This window comes from Ictidomys tridecemlineatus (genome assembly GCF_052094955.1).
Source record: "Ictidomys tridecemlineatus isolate mIctTri1 chromosome 5 unlocalized genomic scaffold, mIctTri1.hap1 SUPER_5_unloc_3, whole genome shotgun sequence".
Lineage (NCBI taxonomy): Eukaryota > Metazoa > Chordata > Mammalia > Rodentia > Sciuridae > Ictidomys > Ictidomys tridecemlineatus.
Window position 1 is genome coordinate 685,408 of NW_027520956.1, and position 16,165 is coordinate 701,572.

The 16,165-nt window shown below is 40.9% G+C and overlaps 1 pseudogene; it reads left to right on the plus strand.

The window, feature by feature from the left end:
• The first annotated feature begins 5,775 nt into the window (after positions 1–5,775).
• Positions 5,776–7,629, plus strand: LOC144372270 (coiled-coil domain-containing protein 120 pseudogene; annotated as a pseudogene).
• The last annotated feature ends 8,536 nt before the right edge of the window (positions 7,630–16,165 follow it).

Consider the following 16,165-nt stretch of genomic DNA (forward strand, 5'->3'; position numbering starts at 1 on the left):
GATTGCCCCTGGACCTGTGTGGAGGCGGTGTGAGAGCAGGAATAAAGAATTGCTGTTTGAACCTACAAAGCTGTGTGGTGCCTCCTGAATCTTGTGCCAAGCCCAGACATTGGCAGTTGTGAGATGGTTTTATAAAGTTCTAAGTATTGTAAGAGGTATTGAGACTAATGAATGTAACAGTTCAGTAATTTAAATGTTTATTTATTTTTAATGGAAGGATTTCAATTAAAAAGAAGCCAGTTGTCATGGAAATATCAGTGAAACTTCTTACCTGCAAGAGAAGTGGACATTTTGTATTTAAGAGAAATTATACTGTGCACATTTTAAGAATAAAGAAATCTTGCATTTGAAAAAAATTATACATATATATATATATATATATATATATATATAAAATTGGGGGATATAGGGAAGTCCTTATCTGGCATGCATTACAAAAAGCTAAAGTATTATAATACAAATAGTACTATAACAAAAATATTAACATTTTATTATCATATTTAAAATACAGATATTAAACTAATATTATAATACAAAGTAACATAACTAATGAAATGCTGTTAAGCTAGCCTAGAATTAATGAATTAAAACCAATTGTGTTTTTCTTCATAAAAAATATGTGTATTATTATTTTATTTCGTTTGTTCTTGATTCTATGAAAGTTGTAATAATGAATGTCATCTGGCTAATTTTTTACTCAGCAATATTATCATTAATATTTATTAGGATTTGTTCACTTTGTATACTTTGATACAACCAGAGATATGAAAAATTGTGCTTTATATGTGTAATATGAGTTGTAATGCATTCTGCTGTCATATATAACAAATCAGAATTTTAATTAATCAATTAATTAATAGAATGTAATGTAGTCATGTATTTCCTAATAAAATGGGTCATTCTGAGAAATGCTTTATTAGGCAAATTTGTTGCCCAAACATCACAGGGTGAATTCAAACCTACCTGCTATAGACAACTCCACAGTTAGGCTATATAGAGGCACCCCCTCTACACAATCTTTTTTTTTTTTTTTTTTTAAAGAGAGAGAGAATTTTAATATTTATTTTTTAGTTTTTCGGCAGACACAACATCTTTGTTTGTATGTGGTGCTGAGGATCAAACCTGGGCCACACACATGCCAGGCAAGCACGCTACCACTTGAGCCAAATCTCCAGCTGCTCTACACAATCTTAATTAAGCTACTCCAGAGACTTTCATCATAATTGTTTTTAGACTGTCAGCAAGGATTTCTGCAAAAGAATTCAAATGTGAGTAGGCTTCCTATTTCCTATTGCTCTGTTGCAATAACTAAATTTGACAGTGGGCCTGAAGGAGACCGGCACTCCAGATTCTGAACACCCCTTTCTAGTTTTTTACAGTATTTATAGGTTCTACAGAGTCATAAAATGATATGTGATTATTTGTATGAATTTTCAGGCTGAAGGTGTGTTTACAAAAGCAGAGTGTGATAAGGGATATTGGCTTCTAGCCTTGGGCCAAGCCTTAACAGGGGTGTTTACTTTTAAAGGAAAATAGTTAGATCCTGGGGAAAGTCCTTTACAATCCAAAAGTTAAGAGTGAATGGTGATAATTAGGTTCCTTGAAAACCAGGGCTGGGGAAACCTAGGACTCTCCCTTTCCCAAGCACTAATTTTCTCAGAGAATGTCCTTGGTTTATTTTTGTATTCAGGACTGGGTTTGTTGCCCACTACTGTAAAAGAAAACAAACAAACAAACAAAAAAACTACTATTATGTAGACTTCTGCAAATTGGGAGCCTCTGAACCCCCATTCCTCTACACACTGGGTATAAAGTTCTAAATATGTCTGGACTCGGGGTTCAGAGGGATGAATTGATTTATGTGAAAGTCCTGCTGTGGACCGGCTGCAGCCAATTAACTTTCTTCCTGCTAATTCCTCGGTGTCCAACTTCATGTGTCCTTCATCAACTTGTATTATTCTTGAAGAGAAGGAGGATGGTAGAACATCAATTTCCTGAAGTACCCTTTCCTATTCCCCAAATCTTGGCCAAGTTAAGGAAACAATGGGAGTAAGAATGGGTACACATTATATTAAAGAATGCTTATTTTTACTTGGGTTTCCCAAGAATGTGCTCACTTTAGTGTTACCTGTAAAAAGCTGCTTTCTTGTGTATATGCCATGCTCTTTGTGATGCCTGTCCCAACTGCACAAGACAAACTAGTACTCTCACTGCTTCTGTAGCCAGGCTTACAAAACCCCTCTCCATGTGGTAAGTGATGCAGAACTGAGGGCTCTGTGGAGAGGAAAGTCCACTAGGTCAGCCAGCTGCCATTGAACAAAGACTCAAGAGGGACTGAGATGCTTTTTTTCTGGAATTACATCGGGAGGATCTGAGGTGTTAGTTGGCAAAGCATCTCAAGGGTCAGATGTTACCCCTGGAGCTTCCCTATAAGTATCTCTCAACAAACCTTATATCTCATTTTACACCCCGAGGTATCTTCTTTGAACACTTGGAAACCTGTCCCACTTCCCTAGCCCAACTGGATTGTGGGTTTTAGAAGGTGGCCATCATCATATATGCAGTCGATTATTGACTAAAAAGTTGTCCTGTGGCACATGATCGTGGAAAGGCATAGTTTGTGACAACTTTGAGGTTGTTGTTTGTTACTCAGCATAATTTCTTTGAGGTCCATTAAAATATTTACATGTGTCAATAGTTCATCCCTTTTTAAGACTAAGTAGTATTCTATGGTATTGATGTACCTTAGTTTATATATTCACTTATTCAGAAACATTTTGGTTATTGCCTTTTTGAGGCTATTACAAATAAAATTGCTGTGAACAACCATGTGCAAATTGTTGCATGGATTAAATTTTAGTATCACTGAGATTAATGCCCAGGAGTGAAATTACTAGAAAAAAACCCATTTGGACATGGTATATAGTTCTTTTATTATTATTTTTCTTGAATTCTGAGTGCCAATGTTTGTTAACAATTAGTACATCTGTGTCCATGAGAGTTATTGTACTATCAATTTCTTTGAATACTCTTTTTGACATCAGGGAAACACAGATTTTTCTTTCCTATTTATTTTCTAAAGAGACTATGTAGACTGTTGTTATTTCTTTAAATATTACGTAAAATTTTTCAGTGCAACTATTTGGTGCTAAATGTTCTTTTTCAGATGTTTTTAATATTCTGAATTAAATTTCCTCAATAGATGTAGGACCATTCAAAATTACCTATTTTTTGGGGGGGGAGTTGTAATAGTTTCTATTTTTCATGAAATTTATGCATTTTCTCTAAAATGTCACATTTAAATGGGTGGAGTTTAGTTTTGTAATAAACTGACAAACTGATGAATGACTGTACCACTTTGCAATCCCACTAGTAAAGAACGAGAGTACCTATTGCTCTATATTCTCCCAGAATTTTGTCTTATTTGTGTTTTGGATTTTTTGCCATTCCAACAAGTGCATAGTGGTACCTCATTTTATTTTAATTTGCAATTCCCCATTGATGAATAATGTTGAATTTCTTATATGTTACTTTGCCATCTATATATCTTCTCCGATACAATGTCTGTTCAGATGGTTTTGCTCATTACATAATCAGGTGGTGGTTGTTGTCATTGTGCGTACAAGTTTGTGTTGAGCTTGAATAGTTCTTTGCATATTTTGGGTAAGCTTCTATTATCACATTTGTCTTGCACAAATATTATTTACCACTGTGACTTCACATTCATTCTTTTGATATTTATTTCATTCCTGCTAATTTTTAAAATCTGCTCTTAGTCATACACAGTGTATTTTATATTATTTTAGTTTTTATCTATGAAATTTCACCTTGTATTTTTTTGATATCTTCTTTGACTTGATTGTAACTTTTTTATGGCCTTCTTCAATAATGCTATAATCTTCTAATTTTTGTCAGTTTTAACTGATTGTATTTTCTACTGATTATCCTTCTATTTTCTCCTTGTTTGCATACCTGATGATTTTTTTTGGCAGTTTTAATTTTTTCTTTTTTTTTGTGTGTGTGTGTGTGTGTGTGTGTTGGATAATGTGGTAATCCTGTAAATATGCAAATATTGAACTTTGGATTGGGACACAATAATTACTTGAAAATCATTTTATCCTCTGTTAATTTTTCCCCACTGCTCAGGATTAACCATGATTCTTTGCCATCTATATATCATAGTTCATCTGTTTTCCATTCTTGATGGAAGAAATGGAAATGACCCTGTGTCAGGGTCAGTGATCACTTCATCATGTCAGATGGTTCTTTTCTGACCTTGGGTAGTTTTCTAACACACATGTACTAACCGGTAATGACAGGCCTTTTAACTTGATTTCCACCCACTTGTACTGCTTCACACTACTTCATTTACTCTCTGCCTCACTTATAGATGTGCAGCTCCCACAGTCTTAGGTTTTCTGGACTCCAGATTTGTATTCTGAGCTCAAATATTGCTTTTTATGTGGGATCTCACAATTTTCTCTCAAATGCTTTTTAATACCTTGAAGGTGTTTTGTTGTTTGTAATAACTTAAAAAAAATCCTCTTAAAGTTATCTTTCCCAGTTGTTAATCACTGCATGGGAACATGAGCTCTAATTCTTTGTTTTTACCACAAAATTTCCATTGGTGGGAGCAATTGGTAAATTTCTGTTTGGGTACTTATGGACCGTGGCTTGAGCCTGGATGAGCAGTATGCATCTGTCACCTGATGGACCATTTGGTGCCCCTAATTTGTGACCCTTAATTGCAGCATCTTAATGATTTACTATAATTTTGTTGAACATTTATTAATCATTGTCTACAAACTCATCTCTCAGGATCTGTCTTCAACAATGACATTTAAGTGAATGTCCATTATTCTGTGTTAATTTCTGTCAGTTTTCCTGTCATGTTATTCACATAGAAATGTCACATATTGAAAGAAACTTGGTAAATGCAGAATAACATTTCCAGAGAATACTGCTACATCCTAAATACTAAAATTAATTTCCCATTTTTTTCTGATTTTGCTTATAAATATTTTAGTGCTGAAAATTTAAGTAAAGAATCTTCCATAACTGAAATTCTAAAATTTACGAAGACATTGACTTAAGCATGTCATTGCTTTTAAGAGAATACTTTTTTTCACTGTTATGTCTATTTAATTTTGAGTGTTAGTGCAATACTATAAATTGGAATTTTATCTGGCTCCTAAAAGTCAACTTGACTATCAAATATTCATTATTTCTAGGATTATAATTCAAGAACAAATTAATTAGATGTCCACGGATTGAACTTTCTTGCAGAACATTATATTTATCAGAAAAGTATTTGATAAACAACTAAACTAGCTCTATCCACTCTTCACTAGCTCTGGGATATTAAAAATTTAAAAAGGAGCCACTTCGTCTCCGCTGCTGCAGTGGTCTGGCGCTCCACTCCCATTTCCCTCAGGGTCTCGTGCGGAGGTGGTGGTGCTGCTGAGAGTTGATACACTGAGTTAAAGGTGGGGGTCGGGGGTCCGCAGCCAGCGGAGGGACACCTCTCCCATCCTCAGCACGTCCCCCATCTTGCCTCCATGGCTAACAGTCGCGGGGCCGAATGCGGCCCACCAAAAGAGGGCGGAAGGGGACTACCAGGGCTCAATGAGAGAGGGGGCGCCCTCTGTTTCTGCTGGCCTACACGGACCCCGTCTACGCCACGGTGCAAGGACCCTAGGTAAGACTCTTGGCTGTGGCCCATGGCCTCTGAGTAAGTAGACTTACAGACTTACACCTGTAAGTCTGCCCAGCTTCCCACTTGCTGTGTTCCCACTCAATGGGAAGAGAACCAATACCTTGTCCACCATCAGCCACGGCCTCCTGACAGCACCAGGATGGAAGTCAAAGGTCAGCTGATCAGCTCTCCTACCTTCACTGCTCCAGCAGCCCTTTCGGGGAGGCTGCCCCCCAGGTGAATTCAGGGCGTCTGAGGGGGAGAGGGAGGCGCTGCTTGACGGGCAGCGGGCCCTGCAAGATGCCCTGAGCCTGAAACTTCAGGATCTCCGAAAAGTGTGTCTCCAGGAGATGGAGCTTACTGGCCAGCTGCCCCCTTAGTGCCCCCTGAAACTTGGTGAACCGCCCCAGTTGGTGCGCGGTGGGCCGGGGCAGCCCGTGCCTACCCTCCACTGCATCCTAACCTAGCGCACCACCCCGTGAGCCCTGTTGAGCTTGAACCGGAGGTGTAGGTGCTACAGCAGATCCGCAGCCGCTGCCCTATGCTTGGCCCCAGCCCCTGAGCTATGTGGTGAACAGCTGCAACGCTGGCGCCAATTATAGGCGAATGCACTAAGGAGGCTGCATGTGTTGGAGGAGCAGTGGGGGGCGTCGGGGCCCCGCCTTGGCCTCCCAGTTTTCCCTCCGCAGCCACTGCCGCTGTCTGCAAGCGCACCCAGGGAGTCTGCCTGGGCACAAGCCTAGCTCATCTCAGCCAAGAAGATGAAGTTCTACACTCTGAGAGCAGCTCCCTCTCAGAGTCTGGGGCCAGCCATGATAATGAGGAACCCCGTGGCTGCTTCTCTCTGGCAAAGCGCCCCTCGCCACCAAAGGCTTGGGACCAGCTGCAAGTAGTATCTGGGGGCGGGGAGGAGCCCTGAGCAGCGAACCCTGCGGAAACCACCTCCATTAGATCTTTATGGGGATCTGAAGAGCAGGAGGAACTCTATGACCAGCCCCATCAGCCCCACACGCTGCCTGCCCAGGAGTGCCTCCAAAGTTTTGAGGGGCGAAGTGTGCCTTCCACTCAGGACGCTGGCCCTCAGCTCTGCAAGCCCGAAGGCCTCCATTCTCAACAGCGGTCTAGCAGCCAGGGCGCGCCCTGCTTCAGATCACGCCTCCCTCTTTGCAGCTCTCACTGGCTGCAGCAACAGCTTTGAGGCCCTGCTGGTGGACTGGGATGCTGCTGGGGGAGCTGGCTCTCTGCCTGTTCCTCTGGCTCCCCTTGCCACTGGCCCACCAATCTGACAGAGCAATGGGTTGCTGTATGAGCGCCCCCAACCACCCCTGCCTTCTCCTCTTGCACAGCAGGGTCCTCAGACCTAGCTCAGCTGCTCCTGCTTCCCGCGGAAGCCCCTCTCCCACCTGTATGTGGGGACTTCCTCTTGGACTATTCCTTGGACCCTTGGACGGGGGCTTGCCCGCAGGGACAGGCTGGGGGGAGCTGCTGCCTGCAGCTGAGGTCCCAGGACCACTCTCCCGCCTGGTGGGCTCCTCCTCGCCATGCTCCCTGGCCCACCACCTATGTATGCAGCTGACAGCAGCAGCCCCCTTCTTGGCAGCAAGAACCCCCAACCCATGCCACCCATACCAAGCCCTGTGGCCTGCCCCTGGAGGCTGCTGAGGGTCCAGAGGTGCACCAGAACCTCTGCTATGGATGTCCCTATCCACCCGTTTCACCCTGACTGGTGAGCCCAGTGGCCACAAGAACCTTGCCCTGGAGGGGCTGGGCCTATGCTCCCTTATGGGGGCCCACTACACCCATCCTTCCTCCATACCCGCTGCTATTAAGTGGGCCACGTGCCTTACAGGGCCCCCAGCCAGGCTCTTGTCTGGCACTCCGGGAGTTTCAATGCACCCCCTGTGTCCAGCAGGTATGGGGGGTGCTTTTACTGATGAGTAGGGGGTCTCTTGAAGCAATTGGTGAAGATATTCAGGCCAGGGATCAGCTAGTCATGATAGTTAATGACTGGGACCACAAGGAAATAGCTGCAGTGTTGGCACAGATCATTTCCAGGTGTGACCTGCATTAGTCCTTGGGGTCCTGGTAGAAGGGGATCTTGGGCACTGGTAGTAGTTCCTTACCATATCATAGAAGGACTGTGGGTTAGCTAGAAATGAGCCTTGAAGCCAGGGTGCTGTGAGGAAGGGACATCATATGCCCTCATCTTTCTCTTCCTGCTTTCCTGTGCTTGCCTTCTTACTGAGACTCTTTTTCTCTGTGTCATGTCTGTCTTTTTCTCTCTCTTTTCTTTCTTCCCCACCCTGTCCTCCAGATTCTTGCTGTCCCCTTCTAAAGATACTACCAGACTTCCTGTACCCCACCCTGCCCCCAGCTAAAGGCTCCTTTAAGTGATCTGCACTATAGGGGAACCAGTCTTCCAGTTCTGACCCCCAGGCCCCATGGACACTGGTCTTACCCCTTCTGATTTGCACCTTGTTGGTCTGGGCATGGCTCAGTCCTGGGAGCACACAGCCGACCTCACTGAGCCCTGGGATGTGGTTGCTCTCAGTGCTGGGCTGGGCGCCAACCTGATCTTCCAAGGTCCCTGTCTCCCCAAGGACCCAGGAATGTGTCTGCTACTTTGCTTCTCTCACAATGGGGAATGGGGGACTTCAGCCAGCTTCAAGGAGAGTGAATGATGCAATAGGGATTCCAATCCCCTTCCTCCATTTCTGTTTACAGTTGTGATTTTAGTATTCACTGTCTTTGCCCCAATACTAGGCATTTTATAAAAGGGAAACTGTGAGCTCATCCTGGCTGGGTTCATTCCTGTCCCTCTGCCCAACCTGTTCTGTTCAGGTCCACCCCCTCCACAATGGCCCATATAGGGTGTTAGGATCCTTTTAGGGGGTAGTCAGGAGACTCTGTTGTGAATAGAAATCCCTGCCACCCCTCAAACCAGGGCAGTTTGGATTTCTGCCCACATTTGGAAGGATTAAATTCTGGATGGGGTACTCTATCCCTCTCTGTACTGATCATCCCCAATCAGGAGGCCCTGTAGGAGGCTAACAAGGGGCAGAGCCATTGGGTATGTTGCATCCTAGGATGTTTTGGTGATCAAACCTGGTATCTGGTAGATGCCAGTACAATCCTGAGGTGACCTTTGGCCACGGCCACAGGCCTCGTCTCATCCTCCTTGGCTTTCCTTCCATTCACTACTTTTTAAACAACACAGGCTGTGTTTTCTATGATACCTGTCTGTGACTTTCTGAGCTGGGGGTTTCCCTACCTCTTTTACCTAGTGTTAAAACTTTTCTTTTTGTGCCAGTGGATCTGGGACCAAGACACTACCCATACTGGAAGGAGATTTCTATAATAAATATGTATACTGAAAAAAAGAAAAAAGAAAGAAAAGAAAAAAATGGGGGTACTGGGCTGGGATTGTGGCTCAGCCACAGAGCACTTGCGTAGCACTTTTGAGACGCTGGGTTCGATCCTCAGCACCATATAAAAATAAATAAATATATAAAATAAAGGTATTGTATTCAACTACAACTGAACAAAATATTTTTTTAAAAAAAGGGGGATACTTAAAATGCTCTTTTTAAAAATATATCTTTATTTTTGTTTATTCATTTTTATGTGGTGCTGAGGATGGAACCCAGGGTCTCATGCGTAAGAGGTAAGTGCTCTACTGCTGAGCCACAACCCTAGCCCCTAAAATAGTATTTTTAATGTTTTTCATAGCCCTGAATTTCAAGATTTGAGAATTATTTTGACATTGAGGATTGTTTTTTTCTGAAGCAAATTAAATATTTCCAGGTGGTTGCTTGTGAAAACATGTTGTGCTCAGCTTGCTGTCTGTCTGCATCATGGATGCTCATATGGCAGATACAGAGCCTGATGCACTGAATGCTTTGTCTTTGGTTTAATCAAGACCAAAACCCAGTGCAACCTTGATTCTGAGAAAAAAGTGAGAATACAGAGAAAACTGAGTGAAGCCATTTTTTCCCCAAAGGGGTAGAAAGTATATAAATATATGTGTTTATATATATTTAAAATATATAATATATTTAAATACATATATTTAAATATAAAATATTTAAGTATAAAATATAAATATATGTAAGTGTATATTTAAATATGGACATATTTAAATAAGCAAACATTTCTCATTTTATCAAGTGAAACCAGATAGGCTTCACACACTCAAGCCAAAAAAATTAAAGGATTTGATTTTGTAATAATTTAAGACCTTTGATCCAAAACAATGTGCTCTCTCTTTCAAAACAATTTCTTGTAAAGACCATATATAATGACAAGTATTCTGCATGGTCTCATAATTCATTTTCTACATACAGATAGCAATTATACTTTAAAGACTTGCATTGGTAAATATAACTATGCAATAAAATATGAACTATTTCCAAGTTTGTTTCCAGTTTCAATAATCTGACATTGTCATTTTTAAGTCTGTATGGGCTTTGAAGGGGACTCTATGATTCTTTTGCACATTATTTTCTGAACACATTTTGATCAGGCTATGACCAGGTTGTAACAGATGCATTATTTCCTTCTTCTAACTTCGACTGGAGCATTAGTTTATTCTACATGTATAACCACTGAAATAATCTAACTTTGTGAGTGATACCTGCATACTCAATCTCCTTGTTAGGCTGAGGAGGAAATACAAGTCAGATGTTTAAGGGATTTACCCAAGATGATGAGAGGACTGCTATATAACTTCACAGGTGTGTAAATTTCCTAAAGTGCTCCACCATATTGCCATGATCGTAGTGACTTAAAACAAATTTCTTATATTACAGTTTAAGTGTTCAGAATCCTGGAGCCAGTTTTCTGACCTTCAATCAAGAAGTCCACAAGGCTGCCTTCCTTCTGGAGGCTCCAGGGAAGAAGCTTTTTCTCACCTTTTTCAGAGTCCACCTGCTTTTCTTGGCTTATGACCAGATCTTCCACCTTCAAAGCAAGTCACTACACCTCTCTTTTTTCTGACATGTTTCTGTCTAGGACTCTTGTGATCACATTGAACCACCCTAGATAATTCACTATTTTCATTCTACTTTAAGATTCTTAACTTGCTGTGTGAAGTCCCTTTTACCAGAGTCACAGATTCCAGACCCACAGATTCCAGACCTAGCACACAGACATCTTTGGGTAATACATTATTCTCTCTAATTTAAAAGGTAATTTTGCCTTGTGGTCATTTTTCTTCATTAAATAATATTACACATTATACTTTATCACTGCATCAGCAAAAAGACAAATATAACTCAGGCCTGATTTATTACAATATATTCATAATTATGACAGCTTCATTTTTCTTCTGATTTAGAAAGAAAGAAAAATTAAACCATTTCATTGACTATTGTACCTACCAGATAGGTAGGCCCTGGAGGACTAAGATAAAGGGACTCAGATGTTTGAATTTTCTCTTTCCTATTCTTTCACTCACTTCCATAGGCCTCTTTGTAAGTGTCAGAGCCAAACTGTGTAGGTAATTACATGCTACTTTGGAATGATCACCACATATGGCTCCTTTTAATATGATTAAAAGTCCACTCATCAATGCAGTTTTGTTGATCCTGTTGCTGGGGAGCTATATAGACAACAGCTTGCTGCCTGACACTCAGAAATGACACCATCATATCAACACAGTTTCATCTTCATTAACAAGTACTTTTGCCTGAGAGTTTCACAGATCATGCCTCCAGCCTCCATGCTCTTTTGAGTGTTCCAGCTATGTAAGATTCAGAGAGAAATTTATATATCCTCTGAGGTAAAGATCTACCTGCATCCTTTCTTCACACTGCTGCTACTTTCTCTAGCCCATGAAATTGAATGACATTATGGAACTACGTGGCACATTGTAATAGTGACTGTTGGCCAATGTCCTCCCAAGTGAAGGTCAGCCAGAGGACCCCAGGCCACAGCTACACAACATGCTCAGAGTTCCATGTCTCAGCAACCTACCTTCACACAAGGAGCTACCTGCATCATGTTATGAGACTGTCTCTCTCATGGATACACATAATAGAGTGTAAAATACTTTTAGGATGTCTGAAACACTGTCTTGAGCCAGTTTTGAGGTTCTGGCCAGAGGCTTGTCCATTCCCCTTCCTGAGCACACAACTTAGTCCATAACCAACCTCCTTTCTTTCTGAGCTCTCATACTCTGGGCTATTATTTCCCTCATCACCCCAGGGTCAGGTAACAGACCACTAGGGACAGCCCTTGTGCCCCAGAGCCCACTGGCATTATTAAAACTCATCCTAAATCAGCTTCCTCTCCTTCATCTGTTCCTTCCAATAGAAACCACATAAAGGAGCTTGGCCACAGTTCCCCTCCCTTCCTCTGCATGGACACCTCACCCTAGGGGACTCCTGAGTGGCCCTTGGTGAGGCTTGGCCCTCACCAAGTATGCCTCAATGGCAGTTCTAGTGTTGAACCATTTGTTGTCCCACACTGCTACAGTCATAATACTTGTAATACACAGATAGGTCTTTACAAACACGACCCACTGAAACCTGGCACTGAGTCAACTGAATAGTCCAAAGAGCTCAATGAAACCAAGTTAAGCCTATGAGAGTCCAGGAATGCAGCAATAAAATTGGTGAGCTAAACTACAGAAACTGTCATATAAACAGCGAGGCATTTAGAATGCAAACACAAAATAAGATGTATTTATATAAAGAGTTAATGAATGAGAGCTGGTTCCTATTCTGTCCTATAGGAATGCAAATACTCACTTATTTCATATTAGTTATATATGAAAAGCTTTGTAAGTACTATCTCATGTAATCCTCAGTATAGGAACACAGGTTTAGAGGTCGTATATTTTTAGTACAGATTTAGAAATTGAAGCTCAAGAAAATTAACTGCCTAAAGTAACAAAGTAGTAAGACACATAGAAATATTTTCAATTGTATTCTGCCTGATTCTTGTCATATCTATAATGCAAAATAATGTTTCTGGACTTTCACAAATATTTTTTTGAAAAAAATTCAAAAGAAATACAGAAATTGAAAAGTTTGCTTAAAAGAGAGTAAATTGGAAAAGGTACTGGGTGTTTTTAGTGAGGTAGGTGGGCAGAAAGAGCTCTCAACATTTTTAGAGTCATGTCAAGGGCTATGAAGTTGATATGTTGTGTTAGTTACTTAAAATTCATGGAAAAATGAAGCCTCTCAAGTGCAAGGGGGAGGTGGCACCTTGATCTCAATTTTGTCCACGCTATTTTCAACCAACTAATTTTGACCTTGTCAACTTTACTTTTAGGAGGTCATGGTGAAGATATGTGTCTCATAACAGTGATTGTAGTTTACTTATAGCAAATCCCCATTTCCCTGAAAAAAATTAATATACATCAGATTTTATGAAAATGTGGATGCCAAATTTGAGGACTGAAAAGGAGTGAGACATCTCTGTTACTGAGGCTGGGTAATATAGAGAAGAGTTAGTCAATGGCCTTTAGAGAGTTTATATTTTTATAATTTCAAATTGAAAACTAGCTACATAGGACTCTCTTCTTTGAAGGTACACTCATATTCATACCCAATTCAATTTAAGGAGGCATTTGTCTGGTGAAAATTTAAAATGCATAAATTACAGTGGTGCACTGCAAAATAAATCAGAGAGATAAAAAGCTCCAACTCTCCACTTTTTCAGGAGAGTCAGCCTCTGACTCCACTTCAAGTTGTGCATAACATTTTTTTTTCATCTAACAACATCTTTGCTTTAAATTTTTACTTTCTCTCTCTCTAAGGAATCACTTTTGCACCACTGATTCTCCCTTTAATTCCATTTCCATATGGGTGAAACAAACTTACAAATGTCTTACTCATTAGGAAAAATGTCTTTTAGAAGTCTGTATGTCTGACTTTCTAATAAGATAATGATTGTTCTTTAGTTTGGCAGTCCCATTTGAAATAAAATTTTAAATGACTTGATCAAATGATCACAAAAATATATATTATTATGTTGAATAATTATTTGCATGCTGCTTTTAAGATTTTTTTGTTATTGATTTTTGAGAAAGTCTCCTTCTAAGATTAAGGTATTAGGTATTTTTGAGGTCCTGGCCAAAAATACTTCTAAGAAGCATTATATTATAAGGGACTGGCAAAACGTTGAAGGAAGAGACCACACAAGAGACTAGCTCCATGCAATTGGCAAAAAGGGATTTATTGAACCAGCATGCTAGGGCTCCCAGCCCACTCCAGAAAGGAGAGCAGCCCAGAGCCCAGAGCAGAGGTCAAGCAGAACTTAAGTACACTTTTTGGAGAGGGTGGGGGGCTTTGCATACATCAGAACAAATCATCTTGAGGCACGGGAAAATTGAACAACAATGTGTACCCCACTCAGGAGTGACCAATCACCCCTACCCAATTTGTTCCTGCCAGTGAATGTTCTAATCATGTTTTAGAGTTGTTATTTGATTTTCCTGCAGTGTGTGATGATTTGTTAAGAGATACTATGATGTATGTGAAGTCCATGCCTTCTCCAAAGAATGTATAAACTGCTGCAAACCCTGGGCTTGGGGCCTCTCAGCATCACCAGTTGCTGTGTGTGGGTGGGGAGGACCGAGCTAGCTCGCAATAAACACCTCTTTGCTGCTTACATTGATCTTGGTCTCTGGTGGTCTTTTGGGGATTCCGAATTCGAGCATAACACTGATAATCGACAGTATCACCATCAGCTATGACTCTAGTCCTATTTTGAAAGTTTTGTCCATTTTCTCTTCCCTACCAGTGATCTTTGGCTGGGCCATGATCTGCTCCTCAGCCAGTGCTCAGAACTGGCAAAAACCCTGGGGAAAAACAGTTGCCCCCAGCTTGCCCTGGAATGACCATAATAGTTGAAAATTCTACTTCTCCTGGTCTTTCTGGTTTCTGTGGCTTTCTAACACCTTTAAAAACTACATTGTTTGTGGTGTTGATGTTTACCCGTGACGAGTCCTTGCTTCCAGGAATGCTGAAGTATAACACCAAAGAAGCACACCGAGGCAAGTTTAGATTGGAGAGTAGAAGCTTTATTAAAGCAGAAAAGACTTCTCCTGAAGGAAGAAGGGACCCAAAAGGTGGAATAAAGAATTGTATGCAAAAAAAAAGAGAGAGAGAGAGAGAGCTCATGTATAATGGCATAATTTGGTGTGAACATACTTTATATACAGAGTTACAAAAAATTGTGCTGTGAATGGATAATTATGAATGTAATGCACTCCACTATTGTCATGTATGTAAGAAATAAATTAAAAAAAGAAAAAAAGATGACAAAAAGAAAAAAAAGTGGAATCCATGGAAGGGGGAGGTCTTCCCTCTTTTAAAGTTAAGGTCTTCTTTTACCTTTTCCAGACTCCTGTCCTTGTTTTTCATTATCTTTCAGTGATAGGATGCAGTTGGGAAGGCCCAAAAGGTGAGAGATAGGAGGGCTGGAGGAATAATCTGGGCAGGAAGGGCCTGGGGCAGCTTTGATTAACACTTCCCTGTTTGCTTGGAGCTACTTCATTAACATTTCCTTAGGATGGGCTCTGGGCCTTGGGGACTTTAACACTTCAATTTCCCCAAGTGCTGCTCTGCTTTCCTGGATTCCATTCTTAATAATGGCCTCCATTTTATTTATGTTACTCCAAATTAGACCAGTTTTACCTAACTACACTAACTACCTATCTGTAAATCTGGCTTCATTGACATGGAAAACTTTCTCTAGTTGCTGGCAGGGTGCCCCCATTCTGTGCTTGAATATACTTGTGGGCAGAAGGGTCTTCTCAGATTGTTTGATAAGGCTTCAGCTTTAATTTCTAACACCGAACTTTTCTTCTGGTCATAAAATATAGTGATCCATATTTCTCCAGTAATCTGTAACTATTAGTTTTTCAAAAAAGAAAAAGAAAAAAAAAGTTCTTTCCTTTTGTTCAAAGTGCCCTCTATCTTGAAAAGAGGTAGTTTCTATCTACTTTTGTAAGGGTCCGGTAAAACGTCAGAGGAAGAGACCACACAAGAGACTGGCTCCATGCAATTGGCAAAAGGGGATTTATTGATTCAGCATGCTGAGGTTCCAGGCTCACTCAGGAAGATAGAGCAGCCCAGAGCCCAGAGCAGAGGTCAAGCAGAGCTTAAGTACACTTTTTGGAGAGGGTGTGGGGGGGCTTTGCATACATCAGAACAAATCATCATGAGGCATGGGGAAAATTGAACAACAACTCTGAGACATGATTAGTACATTCATTGGCGGGAACAGTCTGGGCAGGGCTGATTGGTCACTCTTAAGCTGGGTACACATTTAAACTGATTGGTTTTGTGGCCTGGATGCTTATGTGTCAAGCTACTTGGAGCCCTTAGCTAATAAACAACCAGGGAATCAATGGAAATATTTACTGGGCAGTTCCAGTATTGTCCTAACAGCTACAGAGATTACAGGTTCCGGGGGTATCAGAGGAATTTTAACAATACCTGGTCTATTACTTTTTAGCCC